This window comes from Erinaceus europaeus, chromosome 16 (genome assembly GCF_950295315.1).
Source record: "Erinaceus europaeus chromosome 16, mEriEur2.1, whole genome shotgun sequence".
NCBI lineage: Eukaryota > Metazoa > Chordata > Mammalia > Eulipotyphla > Erinaceidae > Erinaceus > Erinaceus europaeus.
The window spans coordinates 2,296,671-2,314,084 of record NC_080177.1 but is presented as its reverse complement, the minus strand read 5'-3'; the positions used below and the strand labels follow the sequence as shown (position 1 = coordinate 2,314,084).

Genomic DNA, 17,414 nt, shown 5'->3' with positions numbered 1-17,414 from the left:
TGCAGCGAGAACCTGCCCCGAGCTGAGGAGAGGAGCCTCGCACCCTGTGAGGTTCCAGGGCGCCAGTCTCACTTGTCAAGTGTGCCGGCTTCTTTGTTTAAACATAATCTTCCCCTCAAAGAGAAAACAGGAGAGGCAGCACGTGGCAGGCGTATTCGCCGGCCTCTAGTGAGACGCCGGCCGGGAGCAGGCCACCTTGCCCCACAGCTCCTGTGTCCTCACCGGACAGAAGCCGCATTTTCCAAGACTTAGCGGCCACGTAGGGATCTATCTTGGTAAGTGATTCTTTCGCAGTCACTGTTTGAACACTGACGCAGGGTCGTCATCCTCTCCCCCAACGTCTCAAATTTCAGAAACGACCCAGAGAGACCCAGTTTATTATCTCTGTCCCTCTCTCTCCAACAAGCCTTAGTGGGAGACCTGTACCCAGCATGCCCGACATTGACAGTGAGGCCCTGATCTTGGAATTCTGCGCCATCTGGTGCCGTGGTTGGTCCCAGAGACCCGTTGCTGTTGTGTTTGCTGGCTGAAGCTTTGGAAGGTTCCTGTGGAATCTGGGGAGAGGCTGTTTACCTTTGGGAGCGGGGGGAGTTGGGTGATTGCACTGGGCTGAACGGCCCCTAGTCTGCAGTGCCTGGCGGCCAGATTAGGAGTGGGGCTGCGTTCCTTAACTCACACTGGAGTACTGCCAGCCCGTGGGGACACTCTGAGGTCACCCAGCCCTTGAACAGAAGTTTCTGTGTGTGCTCATTTCTACAGTCGTGGTTCTTGATAGAATTAGCATTCCGACCCTGCCCCCACCCCAGTCTTTTGCCCTCAAATGAAGCATGTAGTCCAATATATAAATATATCCTCCTAGTATCAGAGACTGGATTCTGCAGTCGGTCACACCTTCCTCCTGAGCCCCTGCACACTCAGGTGAGCAAGAGCAATGGCCTTGCTCCCTCTTGAGCTGGTGTGGCCCCATAAAATGTCAGGGGCCAGAGACAGGAAGCAGACACCAGTTGAAAGGGACCAGACACCATCGGGTGAGACCCTTCCTGATGTCTCTGGAAAGCAGAGCACTCACTTCCCTAGGGTCAAATCTGGGTCCCTAAGGCCACTTCCTCCTGGGCGTTCCCCCACCCCCACCCCTGGAGCCTCTGGTCCTGGGCACAGACCAGCCTGTCACCCATCCATGGGGTGAGCCTCCTTTGGCGCCAGGGCATTGCTGCTCTGAACTCTGGGTCCAACGGTAGCCCGCCTGAGCATTCTCCGTCCCTCAGGGCCAGCCGAGGACGCCCCTCTAGATATGGCTCTGGAGCAGGTCCCAGAGGGCAGAAACAGAGCCACTCGTGGTCAGCCAGAGGCTGTGCTCGGGAATTCCCAGTGGCCAGGGCACAGGGAGCCAGGGAGGCCGCTCAGCCAGCCCGACCCAGAGCAGTTGACAACGTCGTTAGCAGAGCCTTCCCCCACCGGTGACACAGTGCCGAGACATCTGGTGGGGACGCCGGCCACGGAGGGGTTCTGGGGAGATCCCAGGGCCCAGCCTCAGGGTGAAGGGATTGGCGGTTGGCTGAGATGCCCCCACTGTAGGGGCTGTCTCTGACTTGAAGGTGCACAGCCTCACAGGCCTGCTGTTTGGATGTTGGAGTGGGGTTTTGCAGCCCCCCGTGAGCACACACAGCCTGGCCCCTCAGTTCCAACAGCCAGTGCCTCCCAAAGTTCATCCGTCTGCAGGGGCCACCTCAGCCTGCAGGTAACAAGCAAGGCTCAGATAGGTGGGCCCTTCACCGAGGGGCGATCAGGGCCAGTGGGTCGAGGTCTCAAAGAGTGGGCTCCGTGTCCTCTCAGCGTGGTTCACTCCGTGGCTCTCCCTCCTGCTCAGCCCAGCTGGGCCCCTCCTGGCACATGCTCTGCCCTCCAGAGACCTCAGTGGGTACATGGAGAAGCCAGACCTGGGAATGACCCCACCACTCACTGCAGATAGCCACAAGACCGTTCCCCAGGGGCCACTGAGGTGTCGTGCCATGTGGGTAGCCGAGTGGAGAGACAGGGTCTCGGGGGCCCCAGAGCTGCCCTAGTCCCCACCGCCCCTTCATCACGGGTACCGGCAAAGCCTGCTCTACAGTTTAATGGGGGGGGGGGGAAGGCAAATCCTGTCTTTCAGTCTTCCACCAACACATCACACCCATTTCTTGACCAAGTCAGCTTCCGTGGCCATCAAGAAGGACCTTCCTGATGCCCCTAGGACTTGAGCTGGTCCTCTGTCACAATGAGCCAGATTCAGTTGACTTAAAAAAAATCCTGAGTAGGGGACCAGGCTGGTGGTGCACCTTATTAAGCTCACTTTTAACCACACGCAAGGACCTGGGTTCGAGCCCTGCTCCCCACCTATAGGGGGAAGCTTCATAAGTGGTGAAGCAGATCTGCAGGTGTCTTTCTGTCTGCCTCTCTGTTTCCCCTTCCCTTTCAGTTTCTCTCTGTTTTATCAAGAATAATAGAAAAGAAAAGGAATGGGGCAGGGGGGGATAGCCATGGGGAGCAAGAAATTTGTAGTACCAGCACCCAGCCCCAGCCCCACAATAACTCTGGTGGCAAATTAATTAATTAATTAATTAATTAATTAATATCCTGATGGTAAGGGTGGGAAGATGGCATAGTGGCTATGTCAAAAGACTTTTATAGCTGAGGCTCCAAAAGTCCCAGGTTCAGTCCTCAGTAACACCATACACCAGAGCTAAGCAGGATTCGGGGGGGGGGGGGGAGACTACTAAAAAAAGAAAAAGTCATAAGACAGGCAGTGATTTCTTTAAGGACACGACAGTTTAGGAGAAACACAGAAAACAAGACAGCCTGCCCCCAAAACCTCTGTTTCTTCACCCTTTGCCTGCACTGAGGTGGCAAAAGCCCGTCAGGAAAGTCCTCAGGGGGGAGATTCAGCCAGCAAGACACCACAGGAAGATGAAACGAACAGATACACATGTATTTAAAGTACTTCCGCATGCATAAAAAATGTTGTCCTTCTTTTGGCTACCATTCCGGACCTAGCTTAATAAATTACACCAAAATGACCCCAAGTTAAAAAAAAAAAAAAAAAAAAAAGAAAGAAAAAGGTGGGGGCATATCTGAGCAAATAGTGCCCCTGGTATTGGAAAGCTCTGAATGTTTTCACACACCATTAATTTATTACTCCTCTTTCTTCATCTTTAAATTTCTTTTTTTTTTTCAAAAATTCCGACTCCCCGCTGCTGCAGTGATTTTCATCTTGTTGTTAATTTTCCCTCCTCCATATGGAGCTGCAGACATTTCACCTGGAGGCTCGACTAGATTCTGCTGGAGCGCCCGTACTTCCGGAGGCCAGAGCTGTCACTTAGGGCTCCTGGTGCAGCCGTCTGTGCCAGGCTTTCCCTGGCATGGGAGAGTGTGAATAACAAACCGGGTGCATCTGAGATTCGGATGATTAGTGTGTTTTGCGACTCTCCGCGACTTGTAAGCAGATAGCTCTGGGGGCGGCGGGGAGGGCCGGGCAGGGGCTCTGGGCGAATGTGTACTCACACCTTCCATTCTTCCGGCTCTGCCAGGGAACCTCAGACATCCCAGGCGGAGAGAGTAACAAATATTTCATCCTGCCTTGTCATTGATTAGAAAAGAGCCTTTAATTTCATTTCACCCCATGTTGTGATTAATTTGCATTCTTTGTCAGAAGTTAATGGAGTTTTTTATGGTTCACTCTGAAATCCTTGAAGACATCAGACTTGATCTGATGTTTATACAACCGCCAGCGGAATTTTCTCGTTTGATTGATGGCAAGCTTGATGTGATTCCAAACGGCTTTTTAAGCTGTTTTTAAGAATTATTTGAATAAAATGCAAGCAAGATATTGTTGTAACGATCAAGATTATCTGTTAAAAATCTGTTTCAAATAAAGAAAATGATAAGTAGGAAAGAGGATCAAAAACAGAACAGATAGTGAGTGGCGATGTTATTTGTTAAAAAAAAAAAACATAAGAATGGAATTCAAATAAATCATTACAATAGAGAGATGACTGGTATTGGGAACAATACACCATCACCTGGCCAAGTAGTATAATTAAGTGTGAAGTACAAGGAGAGCCAGGGTCTTTGGGATTAAGACCCTCTGCTTCCAATTGGCTAATTCTTATTCCTTCTGCCAGCTTTTACCACCATGTGCAAAATAGAGGTCCACTGTTCTTAACTCAAGGAGACAGGGGCTGTCAGGCCTGTTAGCTGAGCAAAATGATGACATATTACTTGCCTCAATAAAGAGGCTTTCTTAAATCCCAATACAAGTCAAACCCCAGTGGATAATAGAGGGTTTTAAGTGAAGGGCATGCATCCTTAATGGGATAATGACTGCCCTTTCTCCACAAGCTAGGCCAGAGGTGATTGTTATCACATTGCTAAGAACCAAACACCCAGTCACTTGTGGGTGTGGGACAGGCATCTCCCCCTGCTCTGTAAGTCAGAGTGTGTGAGAAGCTATAGGCGGTGTTAGCTCAGAACACACGCGCACACGCGCACGCACGCACACCAAGGACTTGTGTTTTGCAAATGACTCTTGATCACTAATACCGTTTGTTTGATTGGGGCACTCAGCCTTGCTTCAGCAGATTCTTGCTTGGTTCCGATCGCTTCTGGTAAAACCCACTCAGAGGTCCACAAAGGGCTCCTCCTCCCAGTACTAAGAGCAGATGAATGTATTTGCTGGCTCCGAAAGTTTGCTAAGTAATTGGGTGTTTTTAATTGAACTTGCTGCTTTCTGACCCTTGCATTAACATGATCTAAGGGCCTTTTTATTATATGCAATCCATATTATTGATCAGGTTGGCCCTGTTTCCATTTAAATGTAAGTGGCTTGTCAAGGAGAAAATATTTTGTTTAACTTGGGTTGGAAACCTTCCATTTTCTTTTTTTTTTTTCAATTGGCAGACTGTCTTTTAAGCATTCGTGTATTGTGTAGTAGCAAATTGTGCTCGGGATAGAGTGTTTGTCTCCTGTTAGAGTCAAGGACATATGTTGTTGTGGACTACTTAAAAATATTAAACACATTTCAAATGTTGACATTATAATATTAGGGCTTCGAGATTTTATTTTATTGTTGTCTTTAATATCTTTGGCTATGTTGTTACTCATCCTGATTTTAATCATTTAATATTATTTTCTTAAAATATTTATTTATTCCCTTTTGTTGCCCTTGTTGTTTATTGTTGTGTGTTATAGTTATTGTTGTTATTGATGTCATCATTGTTGGATAGGACAGAGAGAAACGGAGAGAGGAGGGGAAGACAGAGAGGGGGAGAGAAAGACAGACACCTGCAGACCTGCTTCACCGCCTGTGAAGTGACTCCCTTGCAGGTGGGGAGCCGGGGGCTCGAACCAGGATCCTTACGCCGGTCCTTGCGCTTTGAGCCACATGCGCTTAACCCGCGGCGCTACCGCCCGACTCCCCATTTAATATTGTTTTATGTGCAATGTTAAGCCTACACCACAGAGATCATTTATCTGTTTATACATTTATATATATGTTATGTGTACACACATACTCACACAGAGAGAGACAGACACACTTCAGATTTATCTGTTAATGTACTGGTGATGCCTAGACCAACCTAGAATTGCAACTGTACCCAATAAATAAATAAATAAATAAATAAATAAATAAGAGATATCTTTTTGTTGCTTGAGCCTTAAAGAGTTCAGAATCAAGGATTTCAATAAATTTGGAGTATCCATGTGGAAGAGAGATCTCTAATCAAAGAGGGGGAATCAGTACTTCAGGCACCCTACCTTTAACTTCAAGAACTTACCTTTAACTGACAAAATTCCAGGAAAAAAGCATTGTGCATTCCACTTTTTTCTAAACATATTTCTAGTCTGAATGTTTTAGTACGTTTGGGCTTGTTATTCATCCTCCCTATGTAGGATATGGACATTCAAACCGTGCTGAGATTTCTAGCCCAAAAAAAAAAAAAATCATCAGATTTTATGTTTCACAAAATGCAGGGGTGGGATGTGAGTGGCATGGACCTGCTCACCTCACTCAAGAGACATCTGCTTCTTCCCGTGCACTTTTTTTTTTATTTGTGCAGGCTGCTAAGTGCTGTGACCTTATAAGCCTGGTATTATTTTTTAAATCTGTCTCTATCACACTGTACTGGTTTAAGATGTGGAGCAGGCTTATTTTCCCCGTGCACTTTTGTAATAGCCGATGTCAGACTCTGCTACCAGCATCTATGGCTCTTTCATCAGGAGGCTTCGTCCTGTTATGTGCTCACCCTGCGTCAGACAGGTGGGTTCCTCACATGCCTTTAAAACAGAGCAGACACGGGAGAGAAATCACCTGCAGAATGGGGGTAGCTTAGAAACATACCCTCCCCTCCCTACTCCAGGTAAATTGCTCGTTAAGGCCGGGATGGAGACAGATGGAGACAGCCTGCCAGGTTAGTGACTCCTGTCTGCTGTCAAAGCGCTAACCACCACAGTGGTTCGATTTCTCTTCTAGCACCTTCTAAATAACTCCACAACCCGCATCTCAATTGGGTGGCACTGGGCCTGATATGGGCTGAGGGAGCGTGAGGGTACAAAAGCAGGGCAGGTGTGGTGAGAGTACAAAAACAGGGCAAGTGTGGTCCCTCCTCTTGGAGAAGCCAGAGTCTGGCAGAGAGAAGCGTCTCAAGCAAATAGGCAGGAAGGGGACCCTGCAAGAGATGGTCCTTCTGGCCTCAGAGGGACAGTGCAGCCTGTTCTAGGGAGCCTGGGAGATTTACAGGGAGGCCGACCCATGGCAAGCAGAGTCTCCTGGTCACAGGTAGATTCTACAGTGCTGCTCCCCTCAGTGTTCTCCCAGTTACACACACACACACACACACACACACACACACACACACACACACACCATGTAACTGAAGCAGCCCTGGGAGGGGCTGATGGAGGAGGGAGGTGGTCACCTGTCAGAGATGTCCAGTGAAGCACAGGCCAGCTAAGGACATGGGCTTGGTGAGTCCCTCCGGGAGACCGAGAGCCAACCTGAGCTTGGGAGTCGGCAGTGTGAGATCTGTCTCTGCAAACAGTCAGCTGGCACACGTCCCTCAGGGTTCCCCATCCCCCTCTACAGACAAGATGGGCGTGAGACGGGTGTTTTCTAGACTGCTGGGAGTGAGTGGAGGGGTTGGGATGTCTCTATCACATGCACTTATGTCCGAGAGAGCACTTTGAAAGATCCAGGATAGATGTCCAGCGGAGAAGCAATTACAGAAGCCAGGCCACCCGCCTTCTGAACCCCGAAAAGAACTGTGGTCCAGACTCCCAGAGGGGTGAATGATAGGGGGAAGAGGACTAGAGGGTTCTGAACCCCAGTTCCGCCAGGACCTGAATCTTGTTTTTGTACCATCATTGAAAGGGAAGTGAATCTGGGAAACAGAGGAAGCCAGGCACTGCTTCTCTCATCTGAGAGAGAAAAGGGAAAAAAGGGAGGACACTGGGAAATATTAATAGGTGTGGGTAAGACTTAGAAAGGAAGTGAAGGCAGGATCACAGAGAAACATAGACAAAAAATATAATATAGCTATATAGTGATTGATAAAAAGTCAACCCACATCTGTGACCTTGGAGAACCACTGCAGTTTCCAGTGGAGGGAGTGGGGACACAGAGCTCTGGGGGCGGGAACAGTGTGGAATGAGACCTCTGTTGTCTTATAGTTTTGTAAATCATTATTAAATCACAAAGAGAAAAAAAAAAAAACTCAGGACGGTAAGCAAGAGCAAGGTGGTGGCAGTTTTATTTATATCTATTCCCCAAAGCCGCTTTCGGGATTTATGTACCTGTGTGACTCTGGGAACATATGACCATGTCCTGCACCAGGTAGGAGCGAAATGAATTACTTCTCTGATCCCACAAGAGCCTCCCTCTCCAGTCTCTCTTTCTTCCTGAGCCGCAATCTGTCATTTGCAGTCACGGTTGTGATACGCGCGGGTTTTAAGACCCAGACTCTCCTTTCAGATGGTCAGGTCAGCACAGCGGCAGAGCTGGGCTTTGCAGCCCTGAGCTTGGGGCCCCAGGAGGCCCTGTGTGGTGTGAAGCGGCTTCGGCATCCGTTCTCTCCTCTGCCAAGGCTGCGTGGTCTCTGGGCTCTTCTGCTGCCCCTCCTCCATGTGCGGGGGTGCTGCCTGAGAATTTCAGGGTGTGAGTCTAGTCTGGTTCCCTCACCCCCAGAGAAGGACACTCACCGTTGGGTGACTCTCGCTACAATGACCTGGTCAGACCATTTCCCACTCCGAGGGCTGGGACGGAGGTGGGTGACACGTGGAGCCCAGAGGCTTCCGCCCAGCGGTCATCCTTACCTTACACACCCACACCTCACAGCCCCGCCTCCACCGAGGGTGTCTGCAGAGATGGAAAGGACTGTCCCGGAATGGGGGTGCCCACATCGCGCCCTGGGGGACGAGACCCCAACACAGGCAGCCACGGCGGTAGTGGACAGGTTTCCAGCATCTTCCCGAGCTGAGGACCTAGGTGAGCTTGGGGCCCTGGGCCTCCCTGGCACCAAAAGGGGAACAGGCCCTGCCAAGCTTTGCTGCATGGAGCTCAGAGTCCTCTTGAAGTGTTCAGCAGTTCTGGAGGGGTTCCTGAGGGCTGGGGAGTTCTTCCTCAAGTGAAACACCAAAGATGCTAAGAGCCCAGCCCTCTGGAGTGCCCAAAAGAGAGACATCTGGCGGGAAATCCGTGGCTTGTCTAAAAGGGACACAGAGCTGATTCAAAGGAGGAGGATGGAGGGGCTCCAGGACCAGACAGGTGGAAGGAGGGTCCCAGGGACCCCCGGAGCCAGGAGAGCAGGGAGCCTCTGGAACTGTGGGAAAGCACGGCTCCGCCAAGACCGAGCGCTGGCACTGGCGGCCAGGCCAAGGCACCGGGAGTCCATTCCAGAGCGACACACAGGCTCGAGCCGTCGCACAAGGCCCGATGCCCTCAGCACCTCACCGAGCAGATCCGCTGGTTTAAAGTCACGTAAGCCAGTGACCGGGAAGGAGAGGAGCAGTCTCAAGGGGACAGTCCCCAAAGACGGAGGCTCAGCCACCAAGGTGAGCTCAGCCAGACGTCGGGCGCTAACGCGAGGTCGTCGGCCTAGAGACTGGCCGCTGTCGCACGGGCTGGGTGGCAGAGTGCAGGGCGGACAGACGGCTCAGATCAGACTTTTTCCCTTTCTTTCTAGTCGGAGGTCCAAGGCCTGAGCAGGCACTTGCCACGGTGGGACTATGGCACAGAGGCTTACAGCCCCACCCTCTGAGCACTCACGCAGTCTCCACAGAAGCAGGCTTTCAGGGCCGGGCGGTGGCACACCCATGGTGAGACTGAGCTCACGTATCACCATGTTCAAGAACCTGGGTTCGAGCCCCCTGCCTCACTGCCTGCAGGGTGGATGCGTCACAAGTGGTAAAGTAGGTCTGCAGGTCTCTCTCTCTTTTTTAATTAAAATTTTTCCTTAAATTTTTAAAAATTTATTCCCTGTTGTTGTCCTTGTTTTATTGTTGTAGTTATTATTGTTGTCGGCTAGAACAGAGAGAAATGGAGAGGGGAGGGGAAGACAGAGAGTGGGAGAGAAAGACAGACACCTGCAGACCTGCTTCACCGCCTGTGAAGCGACCCCCCTGCAGGTGGGGAGCTGGGGACTTGAACTGGAGTCCTTACCCGGTCCTTGTGCTTTGCGCCACCTGTGCTTAACCCGCTGCGCTATAGCCCAACTCCCGAGGCCATTTTTTCCCTTTTGTTGCCCTTTTGTTGTTTTATTGTTGTTCTGGTTACTGTTGTTGTTGTTACTGATGTCGTCGTTGTTAGATAGGACAGAGAGAAATGGAGAGAGGAGGGGAAGACAGAGAGGGGGAGAGAAAGACAGACACCTGCAGACCTGCTTCACCGCCTGTGAAGCGACTCCCCTGCAGGTGGGGAGCCGGGGCTCAAACCGGGATCCTTCCGCTGGTCCTTGTGCTTTGCGCCACGTGCGCTTAACCCGCTGCGCTACAGCCCGACTCCCAAGTGTCTCTCTTTTTCTCTTTCCCTCCCTACCTCTCCCTCCCATCTCAGTTTTTCTCTATCTTATCAAGTAAAATAGAAAGGAAGAGAGAAAGAAAGAAAGAAAGAAAGAAAGAAAGAAAGAAAGAAAGAAAGAAAGAAAGAGAGGGGAAAAAAAGGTCATCAGGAGCCATGGATTTGTAGTGCCGGAACTGAGCCCCAGTGATAACCCTGGTGGCAACAGGGAAAAAAAAAAAAAGCGAGTTTTTCAAACCAAGTCACGTATGCTTTAGCCGCACTGTCCACACCATCAGCACCCCGGGGAGAAGGCAAGAGAATCGAGGAGGTGGAGAGTGAGGCAGGAAGGATGTGCCCTGTCTGTGGGGTCTGAGCCCAGGGAGAGCCTTCCTCCATGTGCCTGCAACCCCCACCCCTCCTCGAATCAAGGAGACGCAGCCTTCGCAGCCACCAGCACCCTGAATCCCGCGAGTGTGTTAGACCCAGACTCGGAGCGGCATCCACAGCTGCTGCATGTCTCTCAGGAGCCCTGGATGAGACACTTTCTCTCTGAGGGCCTGGCTGTGCCCCCCCCCCCGTTCCTGGGCCCCGCAGCCCAGTCGGACCTGCACAGAGTAATTGCTTCAGTGAGAATGTCACTGTGTCTGCACCCAGAAAGGAGGTGGTCCGCCGGATTCTGCTCACCCGCACGCACATGAGGACGGCAGGAGAGCCTTGTGGGTGTTGCCCCACTGAGGCTTTCCACTTGTACAGACCCACAGCTCCAGCTGGCTCCCCTCCTCCCCGTCCTCTTCTCCTCCACCTTCATCTTTGCTCTCTCTACTTCTCCCCTTCCTCCTCCTTTCCCCCCCCTTCTCCTCCTCCTCCTTTTTCCTTTTATCCTCCAGTCACACACACACACAGACCTCCCCAGCCCTGGTAACTGGTTTTTTTTTTTTTTAGTCTGAGGATGCACACAAAAAATTATCCCATAGAAATTAACAGCAGTAGGGACCGGGCGGTGGTGCCCCTGGTTAATAGCACACATTTCAGTGTGCAAGAACCCAGGTTCAAGTCCCGGGTCTCCACCTTTAGGAGTAAAGCTTTACAAATGGTGAAGCAGGGCTGCAGGTATCTCTCTGTCTCTTTCCCTCTGTCTCCCCCTCTCAATTTCTCTCTGTCTCTACCTAATAATAGTGAAAAGTTTTATGTGATTAGCAGCATCAACATTCCTGGATTTAAAAAGTACCTATAAATCATACCCGGGAAGACCATTCTTGGTGAAGGGAGGGGGCGTCTGAACCCAGGCGGCTTAGGCCCTACTGGGTAGTTTGAGTCTGAACCCCACGCCCCACCCCTGTGCCCAGGGCGGGAAGTCACGCATGCGTGTTAACAGGCGCTGGGGAAGCATAAGAACAGCCAGGCGCCCCAAGAGGGTCAGAGGGAGAGAGGACACGGGAGAGCACCCCAGCTGTCTGGAGCTACTCAGGGGCTGTCGCTGGGTGTGGTCGCAGCAGAGCTCACACCAGGACACGCTTGGGCTCAGGAGAATCTTCCGCCAACTTTGGGGTTGCACTGTTTCCCCATCACCTGGTGGCTCTGGCCAGAGACAAGCTGCCTGTCTGCCAGGAATATTCTAGAGGGACTTCACCCAGGGGGCTGAGAAAGAAGTGTGGGAGTCTCTCATGGGGCCATTGGAGACACAGATGAAGCTCCTCCTGGTGTCTTGACACGTAAAGAAGTAGTAAGATTCATGTGGCCATAAAGAGTAGAAGTGTTGGGCCCAGAGGCAGCACACCTGGTAGGGCAGGTACCGTGACTGCACTTGATTTTAGGAGTTCAAGCCCAGGCACCGAAAGGGAGGACCATGGACAGCACCAGGGGGAGCTCCATGAATAGAAATAATGGCTACAATTCCACACAGTTCCCACCACCAGAGTTCCGCGTCCCATCTCCTCCATTGGAAGCTTCCCTATTCTTTATCCCTATGGGAGTATGGACCAATGATCTTTATGGGGAGTTTATGCAACAGGTGGGAGGTCTGGCTTCTGTCATTGTTTCTCCACTGGGCATGGGTGTTGGCAGATGGATCCACACCCCCAGCCTGTGTCTGTCCCTAGTGGGGCAGGGCTCTGGGAGGTGGGGTTCCAGGACACATGGGTGAGGTCATCTGCCCAGGGAGGTCAGGATGGTGTCGTGGTGACATCTGCAGCATGGTGGTTGATAGGTGTTAAGATGTAAAGCAGGACAAAGTGTTTAATCAACAGGAACCCAATGGTTGGAATAGAACAGATGAAATCAGGACTCATCGGGGGCACTGCAGTTCTTAAAGTCATTTCTGAACTAAGATCACCTTTGGGACCCAGGGGGGTGCAAAGAGAAAAGTCTGATGCTGCAGATGACAAACCCACCCCCCAACCCCCGCCGGACCCTTAAGAGGATAAAAGACCTGCTGAGTCACCATCCTTCCCCCTCCCCCTCCTCACATGCACCTGTGAGGCTCAGGCCACGGGAAGGTGAGGGCCAGGAGCAGGCGCACTGGCCGAGGGCTCCGTCTGCCCTGCTCTCTGACTGGCCGGCTCAGCGGATGAATCACATCACACCCAGCCTGGGTGGGCTGCTATATTTGGTGTGACAACTCAGTGTCCTTGGTGTCTGACAACAGCCCCCACCAAGGGGTCTGGTTTACAGCTGTGGTGGCTTTCTGTCTGTCCGTCATCCCCCCCCCCATCCCCTCTGAGCTGTGCCCTGCCAAGACCCCTCAGCTGTTCTGCCCGGCCTGGCTGTTCTAACAGGGAGGGAGGTCTCATCTGAGCTTTTCAGAGCTAGTGGCTTCCTCCACACACATCCACAGAGGGAGCTGGAGACGTGGGGACCAAGAAGGTGCCAGAAGGGAGATCTGGGGATGTGATGGTCACGGTGACCTTCTTACACCCAGCCGAGGAACCCCCTACCAAGCCCTCTCCCCCCTTGGCTCTCAGTCGCCAGTCTTTGTTCTTACCGCCAACGTCTTGTTTGCTCTGTTGTACACAGAGAGTCTCCAAGCACAGTAGGGAGGTCAACAGGGATAGCGGTTGGCACATGGAGACAGTCAGCTATCTGACCCTTCTTCGCTTTATATTATTAGAGGTAATGTGTGTTACTGATTTATCTCATCTTGGAAAGCACTCCCTGACTCCCGGGCCTGTAGCCTGTACAATTTCCCCACACTGGGCCTGGGTCTGGGTGGGTCTGTGACTGGGACCACCCCCCCCAGGCCTCAGTTTCCCTAATAGCACAGTGGGGAGGTATAAGGAGGTCATCTAGAAGGTCCCTTCCTTTAAAGGGAAAAAAATTCATTCAGTATTTATTTTTCATTTAGAATAAGAAGGTGTCAGTGGACTACAATTCTATTGTAGATTTAGCTTGGGTTGTATCTTAGTGTACCTAATCTGAAAATTGAAGGGTCACTTTGCAAAATATAAGTGCTACAATGTGTAACAGCCAAAACCTGGAAGCAACCCAGGTGTCCAGCAACAGATGAGTGGCTGAGAAAGTTGAGGTCTAAATACTCAGTGGAATACTACTCAGCTGTTAAAAATGGTGAATTCATCTTCTTCACCTCATCCTGGATGGAGCTTGAAGGAATCCTGTGAAGTAAGATCGGCCAGAAAGAGAAGGAGGAATATGGGATCATCTCACTCATGAGCAGAATTGGAGAAATAAGAACAGAAGGGGAAACACAAAGCAGAACTTGGAGTGGGTTTGGAGTATTACACCAAAGTAAAGGACTGGGGGGTAGATGGGGGGCTTTCAGGTCCTGGTGCTGATGATGGAAGAGGACCTGGGGTGGGGGGGGGAGCTGATTTGCAGAACACTGAGAAATGTTACACATGGACCAAGTCTATTTACTGTAAACCATTAACCCCCATAATAATTCTTTAAAAGGCATTATATGTATGTTGTTCTTAAAAGGTGAAATTTGAAAAGAGATTAAAGTAAAAGCTAGAATCACAATAAGCTGCACCACCACCCCACAGCCGACATTCTTTCCTTGTTGTCACTGGAATGTCACGACTCCCAGGCCAACTTTTTCAAATCGAAAGATAGAGACAGAGCCACGGCACTGGAGCTTGGTGCAGCCGGAGTCTGGCTTGAACCCGGGTCACGCACATGGCTGAGGAGACAAGTGAGCTCTCACCAGCAGTCTTTAAAAACTCCAGCCTTTACTGTGGCTTCATTGTGCACTCTTCCTTTCCTACATAAGAGGGAAGAAGCCAAGTTTGAAGCACAGGAAAGACGTGAAGGGAAAGCTGGTTGGCTGATCCTGGGCGACCCGACCCAGGTTCCTTCCACCCAAGTCTCCCGACAGACAGGACCTGCGTGGCCGGCTTTGGCTTCAGAGCAGGACAGAGAGGGCGGAGGCAGAGCCACGGTCTCCACTATGGCTTCCTGCCCCTGCTTCCTAGCAGAGTGAGGGCCAGTTGGCAGCTGTGGTAAAAAAAAAAAAAAAAAACCTCTGCATTGGTGACACTGTTGGGCGAGGCGCCCAGAGTGCTTCACTTGTCACTGACTAGGTTGCCGAAACCCCACAGGCAAACTTGTATTGGCTGTCACTGGTTCAAGTTCATTTTCCAAATTCCTGAGTCATCTTTTTTTTTAAAATTTTTTATTTATAGAAAGGAAACATTGACTAAACCATAGGATAAGAGGGCTACAACTTCGCATAATTCCCACCACCAGATCTCTGTATCCCATCCCCTCCCCTGACAGCTTTCCTATTCTCTATCCCTCTGGGAGTATGGACCCAAGGTTATTGTGAGATGCAGAAGGTGGAAGGTCTTGCTTCTGTCATTGCTTCCCCGCTGAACATGGGTGTTGACAGGTGGATTCACACTCCCAGCCTGTCTCTCCCTTTCCTAGTGGGGCAGGGCTCTGGGGAAGCAGAGCTCCAGGACACATGGGTGGGGTTGTCTTATCTAGGGAAGTCTGGTCGGCATCATGCTGGCATCTGGAACCTGGTGGCTGAAAACAGTTAACATACAAAACCAAACAAATTGTTGACCAATCATGGACCTAAAGGCTGGGATAGTGCAGATGAAGAGTTGGGGGGTCTCCATTTTGTAGATAGCTAGTAGGCATATTTTAGTTATATTCCAAAGAGCCTGTGGCTATACTGGTTTTTGGTTTTTTCCCTTTTTCTTTTTGCCCCTGAGGCTGAAGTCTGATATGCCAGTGGATCCAAGTTATTGTCTGGGGAGATGATGTCATGGCTGGAACCCGAGTCATCTTATAGGAACCTTTCTCCTCCCCCCCCTCCTCCTCCTCCCCCTCCTCCTCTTCCCGGTGTCAGGGTCTCCTGCACCACTCACTGGCTGACTTTGTTTGCTTGTTTTCATCATTTTTACTTCCAAGAGAGAGATAAGGAAACCATAGCATTGCAGCTTTCCCTAGGTGCTTGGGTACCTCCTAAGTGGTGCCAGGGCTCAAACCCTGGCCACGAACATGGCAAGGCTTGCACCCTGCCCGGTGAGCCTCCCCTCAGCCCCATCTAGTTGTCTACTGTAGGGTCTGTGCAGGGAAGCCTGCGCTCAGTCAACTCTGGTCACCTCTGGGGTCTGGCTCTCACGCTTCCCTGCCACAGTGATTCTTCCCAGATAAAACAAAGGGAACTCTAACTACATGCCCTGCTCCCTTGGCCAACAGTCTTGCAGCTAGCTTCTCGCAAAGAAAAGGCAGACGGTGATGTGAATAAAGGCCCCAGAGAGGCACAGGGCTGTCTGGCTAGCCTGTCAGAATGCCCCTGGCGTGGAGGTGGCTGGAGCCATCATGGGCCTGACTGACCTCGTCCCAGATCAGGAGACAGTCCAGACAGACAGCCAGGCTGAGCAGAACCCAGGCCCAGGCAGTTACAGACGGAAGTCCATTAGCCCTGACAGTGTCGCCTTGCTCCTCTGAACTCCGTCCCCAAGGCCTCAGCCTCCACACAGCAGGCCCAGAATAATGTCGGCCGTCCACAGGCCCCGCATTTCACAGCCAGGACCCCAGCACCGCTCTGAACGTGCCATAAAGCCAGGGCCCTCTGTCCTCCCATCTGTGTGCAGGAGCAGAGACAGCCCCCTGAGGGAGGGGTGGGGGCCGCGCCATCTCTTTTACAGCTGCTGCTTCTGCTCCATGATATGATCTTGAAAAAGGTAAACAACAGCGAGTTTAGCACTTGAAAAATACGCCTAATATAAATACAGTCGAGCGCGCGCGCGGCAGTTGAGGATTCGGAAAATATAAGTGCGACGTTAAATTTTCTGGTGGAATTAACAGAGGAGCAGAATGCAGAGCCTTCGAGGCGATCTGTCTGAGACCGGGAGAGGCGGTAATACATCTAACTCCTCGGGCCACGCGGCGTTCATAGAAGGAACAGCACAGTAGCTTTATTTAATTGAGAAAATGAATCAATTACAATGATGTTGCATCATCAGATTCGTGGGCAATGGAAGATATAAGTCACCCCTCGTGTAACAATGTTAAAAAGTAATTGAGTATCTTAAGCATTTTGAATCAATTTCAGGTACTGGCAAACCGCTACCTTAATACAAAATTTATGAAGATGATTTTATATAATATGTGGCTCTCCAAAGCGTGTAATAAAACTGGATAACAACGTCTTCCTTTAAAAGAAAGAGAAAAAATTGGGCAAAACAGGATAGGCGTAAGATCACGAGAGAAAAGAAGAAAAGAAAGAAAAAAAACCCACCTTGGTGGCCCTGTCTTCTACGTTGTAGCAAAGGTTGATGGTGAAAATGGTACAGTGTCAGCGTCTCTGACACCATGAGCCAGAGGAGCAGCCTTCCGGATCTCAGTTCAGGAAGAGATGCCCTCCCCTGCGATCACTCAGTCCACACAGCGCACATGTTCCCGGAAACAGTGCCCTGTGATCCTCTCCTTCTCTCTCTCTCTCTGAATGTCTCTCTCTCTCTCTCTCTCTCCCTACCCCTCTCTCTCTGAATGCCTCTCTCTCTCTGAATGTTTCTTTCTCTGTGTGTCTCTCTGTGTCTCTGTCTCTCTCTCTCTCTGAATGTCTGTGGTAAATTCCCCTGCCCAAAATTTGGGAAAAACTGTCTTTGGTGTCGGGAAAATGGATTTACAGTTATTTGTTCACTACAAGTAACCCTTACTGAGAAAGATCTGTTTTCCTGAGCTAGAGCTTGGATTGTACGTAGACATCCCAGAAGTTGAATCCCACTCCCCACCTGCAGGGGGAAAAGCAGGTCTGCAGGTATCTCTCTGTCTCTTTCCCTTTCTAGCTCCCCCTCCCGTGTCCATTTCTCTCTGTCCTGTCAAATTTTTTTTAATATTTATTTTATTTATTTATTCCCTTTTGTTGCCCTTGTTGTTTTATTGTTGTAGTTATTATTGTTGTTGTGGTTGTTGG

At 50.6% G+C, this 17,414-nt stretch overlaps 1 protein-coding gene across 6 annotated transcripts in view; it reads left to right on the top strand.

Moving 5' to 3' along the window:
- MAP2K5 (mitogen-activated protein kinase kinase 5) overlaps positions 1-17,414 on the top strand; it is a 271,177-nt gene that overhangs the window by 182,789 nt on the left and 70,974 nt on the right. The window lies entirely within an intron of this gene.